Raw genomic sequence first — 7,320 nt, 5'->3', positions numbered from 1 at the left:
CTTTTCTCCCTCCAAAAAGCAGGCAGGCACTACCCACAAAACAAAGAATTTCAGCTGCATGTGGGCACTAGAAAGTGGAATTAGAGAACTGTTGTATAATGCTGGGAGGTGTTAGAGAGGGAAGGGTCCATTATATGAGGTGGTGAAGCCTGGTTGCTGGGTTTTGTCTCGAAGGGATACAGCTTTTAAGAACATACGCAGCAGGTTAGGAGAATTAACGTAGCAGGTTAGGAGAAATAGGTTAAGGATAGGAAAAGAGTTAGGGTTAGCTAAAATGAAAAAACTACTTTTGAAATTAATTTGACAAAAGCTATAGAGAAGAGTGGGATAAGTTGAGTCCTTTTTTACATTCAGCATCACTCTGTCAAGTGTAATATAATATTATTTCTAACAAAACAGTTGAAGTCGTAAGTTTACATACACCTTAGCCAAATACATTTAAACTCAGTTTTCACAACTCCTGACTTTTAATCCAAGTAAAAAATGCCCTGTCTTAGGTCAGTTAGGATCACCACTTTATTTTAAGAATGTGAAATGTCAGAATGATAGTAGAGAGTGATTTATTTCAGCTTTTATTTCTTTCATCACATTCCCAGTGGGTCAGAAGTTTACATACACTCAATTAGTATTTGGTAGCATTACCTTTAAATTGTTTAACTTGGGTCAAACATATCAGATAGCCTTCCACAAGCGTCCCACAATAAGTTGGGTGAATGTTGTTCCATTCCTCCTGACAGAACTGGTGTAACTAAGTCAGGTTTGTAGGCCTCCTTGTTCGCACACGCTTTTTCAGTTCTGCCCACAGATTTTCTATAGGATTGAGGTCAGGGCTTTGTGATGGCCATTCCAATACCTTTACTTTGTTGTCCTTAAGTCATTTTGTCCAAATTTTGGAAGTATGCTTGGGGTCATTATCCATTTGGAAGACCAATTGCAACCAAGCTTTAACTTCCTAACTGATGTCGTGAGATGTTTCTTCAATATATCCACATAATTTTTGTTCCTCGTGATGCCATCTATTTTGTGAAGTGCACCAGTCCCTCCTGCAGCAAAGCACTCCCACAACATGATGCTGCCACCCCCGTGCTTCACGGTTGGGATGGTGTTCTTCGGCTTGCAAGCCTCCCCCTTTTTCCTCCAAACATAACAATGGTCATTATGGCCAAATAGTTCTATTTTTGTTTCATCAGACCAGAAGACTTTTCTCCAATAAGTACGATCTTTGTCCCCATGTGCAGTTGCAAACCATAGTCTGTTTTTTTTTATGGCGGTTTCGGAGCAGTGGCTTCTTCCTTGCTGAGCAGCCTTTCAGGTTATGTTGATTTAGGACTTGTTTTACTGTGGATACAGATACTTTTGTACCTGTTTCCTCCAGCATCTTCACAAGGTCCTTTGCTATTGTTCTGGGATTGATTTGCACTTTTCACACCAAAGTACGTTCATCTCTAGGAGACAGAACACTTCTCCTTCCTGAGCGGTCTGATGGCTGCGTGATCCCATGGTGTTTATGCTTGCATACTATTGTTTGTACAGATGAATGTGGTACCTTCAAATCAAATCAAATCAAATGTATTTATATAGCCCTTCGTACATCAGCTGATATCTCAAAGTGCTGTACAGAAACCCAGCCTAAAACCCCAAACAGCAAGCAATGCAGGTGTAGAAGCACGGTGGCTAGGAAAAACTCCCTAGAAAGGCCAAAACCTAGGAAGAAACCTAGAGAGGAACCAGGCTATGTGGGGTGGTCAGTCCTCTTTTGGCTGTGCCGGGTGGAGATTATAACAGAACATGGCCAAGATGTTCAAATGTTCATAAATGACCAGCATGGTCGAATAATAATAAGGCAGAACAGTTGAAACTGGAGCAGCAGCATGGTCAGGTGGACTGGGGACAGCAAGGAGTCATCATGTCAGGTAGTCCTGGGGCATGGTCCTAGGGCTCAGGTCAGTTGAAACTGGAGCAGCAGCACGGCCAGGTGGACTGGGGACAGCAAGGAGTCATCATGTCAGGTAGTCCTGGGGCATGGTCCTAGGTCTCAGGTCCTCCGAGAGAGAGAAAGAAAGAGAGAAGGAGAGAATTAGAGAACGCACACTTAGATTCACACAGGACACCGAATAGGACAGGAGAAGTACTCCAGATATAACAAACTGACCCTAGCCCCCCGACACATAAACTACTGCAGCATAAATACTGGAGGCTGAGACAGGAGGGGTCAGGAGACACTGTGGCCCCATCCGAGGACACCCCCGTACAGGGCCAAACAGGAAGGATATAACCCCACCCACTTTGCCAAAGCACAGCCCCCACACCACTAGAGGGATATCTTCAACCACCAACTTACCATCCTGAGACAAGGCTGAGTATACAGGCTTCAGGCTTTTGGAAATTGCTCCCAAGGATGAACCAGACTTGTGGAGGTCTACAATTTTTTTTTTCTGAGGTCTTGGCTGGTTTCTTTTGATTTCCCATGATGTCAAGCAAAGAGTTTGAAGGTAGGCCTTGAAATACATCCACAGGTACACCTCTAATTGACTCTCAAATGATGGCAATTAGCCTATCAGAAGCTTCTAAAGCCATGACATCATTTTCCAAGCTGTTTAAAGGCACAGTCAACATAGTGTATGTAAACTTCTGACCCACTGGAATTGTGATACAGTGACTTATAAATTAAATAATCTGTCTGTAAACAATTGTTGGAAAAATGACTTGTGTCATCCACAAAGTAGATGTCCTAACCGACTTGCCAAAACTATAGTTTGTTAACAAGAAATTTGTGGAGTGGTTGAAAAATGAGTTTTAATGACTCCAACTTAAGTGTTTGTAAACTTCCGACTTCAACTGTACATATATTTCAGGATGATGTGTATCCCTGGAAATAATCCTAATGGTGTTCATGAAGAGGGAGGACGCACATTTTTTTTTTATGAGCACGGCCTTATTTCTATTACAGCATATTGGATGACTGTCATTCAATATTCCGTTCACCCAGCTCAATGTAACATCGATAGGTACTCAAATGTTACTATACCCATCATGAGGTTGCTACAACCTAACCTATGAAAAATTTGAGAAGAATTTGAGTAATCAAGGTGACAGACATTGACACATTCAATACCGCCTTGAACAATATTGCCTGCATCTGGCTGATCTAGGGTGTAATCATTAGTCCAACATTTCCAAACAATAGTTTCTATGGGACAAATTCAGGTATGTTTATCCCAGTTTCGTTCCGTTTAAGAAAATGTTTTCAACAGAATTTGCGAAATGAATAGACCCGTGATCGCACGCAAACACAGTTCACTTTCATAGCAACCAGATTGTTGCATAATTCCTTCTCGCATCTATGCCTTCTCCTCCTCTCACCTCTTCCCTTCACTTGTGAACTTCATTGCACAACAAATCAGCTGTCAGTGACCAGGCGAAAAAAACTTTCCAAGCCAAACCTTCATATCATAACTGCTACACACAGCCTACGTCGTTGTCAGCATATTAGCTAATGCCAAGTCAACAACATCTACTAGAACTAACGCGTTAGTAAACCCGCTACAATCATGCAGTACAGTGTACAATTAGCAAGCAGTTTAGCAGTTATATCGTCAGGTCCCGGTGGCAATAAATTAATAAAACCTTGACTTGGAAGAGTTCCAGTGTTGGATAGCCATAGCCAGCTAGGTAACATAGCATCTATCTATTTGAGCTGGGTGTTTGAGTAGGCTAAACTAGCTGGCTGCATTCTTGCTTCTCCTTAATTTTTTAAGAAATTAATTTGCTAAAAACTGTACAACTGTTGTTTTTCTATCTCATTGAGTCAACTACACACCACATTTTATGCACTGCAGTGCTAGCTAGCTGTAGTTTAAACTTTCAGTACTAGATTAATTCTCTGATCCTTTGAATGGGTGGACAACATGTCAGTTCATGCTTACAAGAGCACTGATAGGTTGTAGGACGTCCTCCGGAAGTTGCCATAATTACTGTGTAAGTCTATAGAAGGGGGTGAGAACCACTAGCCTCCTAGGTTTTGTATTGAAGTCAATGTACCCAGAGGAGAACAGAAATTAGTTGTCCTCCGGCTACACCACGGTGCTACCCCACAGAGTGCCGTGGAGGCTACTGTAGACCTTCATTACAAAACAGTGTTTTAATCAATTATTTGGTGACATGAATATATTTAGAAAAGTTTTATCTAAATATGATAACTTTTTTAATGTTTCACTATTTTTTATATTTTGAAATTCACTGAGGAGCATGGTCCTCCCCTTCCTCCTCTGATGAGCCTTCACTGAGTGTTAATGCTTACTTACAGGCCCCTCACAACAATGCAGAGGGAAAAAATGAGAAATAATAGAAAAATAATAACACAAGGAATAAATATGGCTTATGGCTTGGGGGTAGAAGCTGTTCAGGGTCCTGTTAGTTCCAGACTTGGTACGTCGGTGCCGCTGCGTGCGGTAGCATAGAGAACAGTCTATGACTTGGGTGGCTGGAGTCTTTGACCATTTTTAGAGCCTTCCTTGTTCAATTGATTCATTTTGGCTCAACTTATCCCCTATTGACATGACTTGGTTGCTATTGTACAGTAGACTGAGCCTAGGCTGCTGGTGTGGTGTGGGGGATTGTTAAAAGCTCTGCTGCTCAGCTCTCTCTTGCCAGGTTAAAATTGAGTAGCAGCACCACCACACATCTAATTTCACAGACATTTTAATTGAAGATAACTATGTTGTTATCCTAATCCTAGTAATTTATTTGTCTTTGTAATGTTGTTTAGCCACATCTTGTACATCATCAGCTTCTGCAAATACATGAACAGTGAATTCATAATATGGACCAGATCCCCAAGGATTTGTGTCTGCAGTGCATATTTCAGAACATGATTTCAGCATTCCACATGGGAGGGGGATGTCTTTAGGACAACATGTAACCTTTTAACAAGGCTAACACTCTTTTCATGCCACTTCCATACCGAAGTGACTTTTTTGTAGCAGGCTAGGAAAACACGACAGGTTAGGAAAATTAACGTAGAAGGTTAGGAGATTGAGGTTTAGGTTGGGAAAAGGGTTGTGGTTAGCGAAAATCACTTTGTATCAAAGTGGCGTGAAAAGAGTGTGTCCCGTTTTATCAAGGCCGCATTGTTTCTCAGCTGCTGATTGGACGTTCGATATTCACCCGGGATTACAGGTTGTACAATTGATGTGCGGAATGCTACATTTATAGCAGCAGGGTGTAACGTTTGTGTTCACTGTGAAACAGAAACGTTATCATCTGCGATGTGAACCTTGTACTATGCCCCACAATATGACAGATGTAGCGTCCATGTGAAACTGCGCGACAGCATTGTGTATGAACACAATTATTACATTTATATCTGTCGTATCCCTTCGTCAGCTGGTTGGCAGAACGTTGCAATTTTTGTTTCTTTATATATTTTTTTACAGGCCTACAGAATGGTCTATTTGTGAACACGAATAAATATCCCCCTCCAATAATACCACCACCCACCATATGCAGATGTTTTTGTCGGTCAGCCAACCTGATCAATATAAAAAAATGTTTTCCCTTTTTATAGTCTCTCAATTATGTTGTTTACTGTTGATGGTACAATGGGCTACTGTTATTTTCCAGTGCATAAAGTAACCTCAGAAATGCCTTGCTTGCCCACCTCATTTTCCAGTTTATAGCCAACTTAGACTTTTACTTCAGTACATTCCCAAAGAAAATAATGTACTTTTTACTCCATACATTTTCCCTATCATACACCCTATCATACTCGTTACAGTTTGAATGCTTAGTAGGACAGGAAAATGGTTATATTCCCTGGTCATCGCTACTGCCTCTGATCTGACAGACTCACTAAACACATGCTTCGTTTGTAAATTATGTCTGAGTAATTGGAGTGTTCCCCTGGCTATCCGTAAATTAAACAAAACAAGAAAACCGTGCCGTCTGGTTTGCTTAATATAAGGAATTTGTACTTTTTATATTTAAGTGCATTTGAGCAATTACATTTACTTTTGATACTTAAGTATATTTAAAACCAAATAGTTTTAGACTTTTACTCAAGTAGGATTTTACTGGGTGACTTTCACTTTTACTGGAGACATTTTCTATTACAGTGTCTTTACTTTTACTTAAGTATGACAATTGGATACTTTTTCCACCACTGTGTATAGCCTACCAATAGCTATTTATTTCAAGCGGTGTAGTTTACCTCCTTAAGTAATGTGAAAGGATTGGGTCAGTGAAATACCCCCATGCACAGTAACACAACAATGTTGCTTTCTTTATGTCCCACATATTAGGCAAATCTTTCCTGCTACATAACCTAATCCTGTCTTTATCTCAAACCAGCTCATTTATGTGCTGGTATGAAGCAGCAAATCACCTCAGATTGTTTTTTGCCAAGTTGTTTGGTATAGGATGGCTTTGTGTGACCTGTATTTTCCTTTTCACTTCTTTGTAGGTTTCCTGTTTGGGTGTCTTTCTAATCCTTGCAGTACCCAGGTACTGTATCATCTTACATGTGGCCTAAAGTGGGTCATATACATGTAGGAATACACAGAATCTATGCTAACACTTTCAATGAGGTCTTCCATGCGGGTAGAGAGACCCCACCCCACACACTTCCTGTATATCTCTCCCCTGAAACCTTGTAGGGATAAAGATGGATGATGGGAGGAGAAAGCTGGCACAGTAGCTGGAAAGGCTTTTTATCAATGAGGGAGGCTATAAAAAGATGAGCTGCCCCTAGGGGAAGCCCACTCTCTCTGCTACAGTTGTGTGTGAATGCAGCCCTGACTGAAGCATTCAACACATCATCAGAGAGGACAACGTTATGTTTTACTAAATCTATGTGTTTTCTAGCTTCTTTAGAACATCATCTCTGGGTCTTGCTCAGTCTTGCTGGTACTGCTTTGTGTATATGTACAGTGCAGTAAGAAAATATTCAGACCCCTTGACTTTTTCCAAATTTTATTACGTTACAGCCTTATTCTGAAATAAAAAATGTTCTTCGTCAATTTACACATGAAACCCGATAATGACAAAGCAAAAACAGGTTTTTAGAATTTTTTGCAAATGTATATATATAAAAAAAGAAATATCACATTTACATTATTATTCAGACCCTTTACTCAGTACTTTGTTGAAGCACCTTTGGCAGCGATTACAGCCTTGAGTCTTCTTGGGTATGATGCCACAAGCTTGGCACACCTGTATTTGGGGAGTTTCTCCCATTCTCTGCAGATCCTTTCAAACTCTTTCAGGTTGGATGGGAGCATCGCACAGCTTTTGTCAGGCCTCTCCAGAGATGTTTGATTGGGT

This window comes from Oncorhynchus mykiss, chromosome 31 (genome assembly GCF_013265735.2).
Source record: "Oncorhynchus mykiss isolate Arlee chromosome 31, USDA_OmykA_1.1, whole genome shotgun sequence".
In the NCBI taxonomy this organism is placed as follows: Eukaryota; Metazoa; Chordata; class Actinopteri; order Salmoniformes; family Salmonidae; genus Oncorhynchus; species Oncorhynchus mykiss.
Note: the sequence above shows the minus strand (reverse complement) of the source record.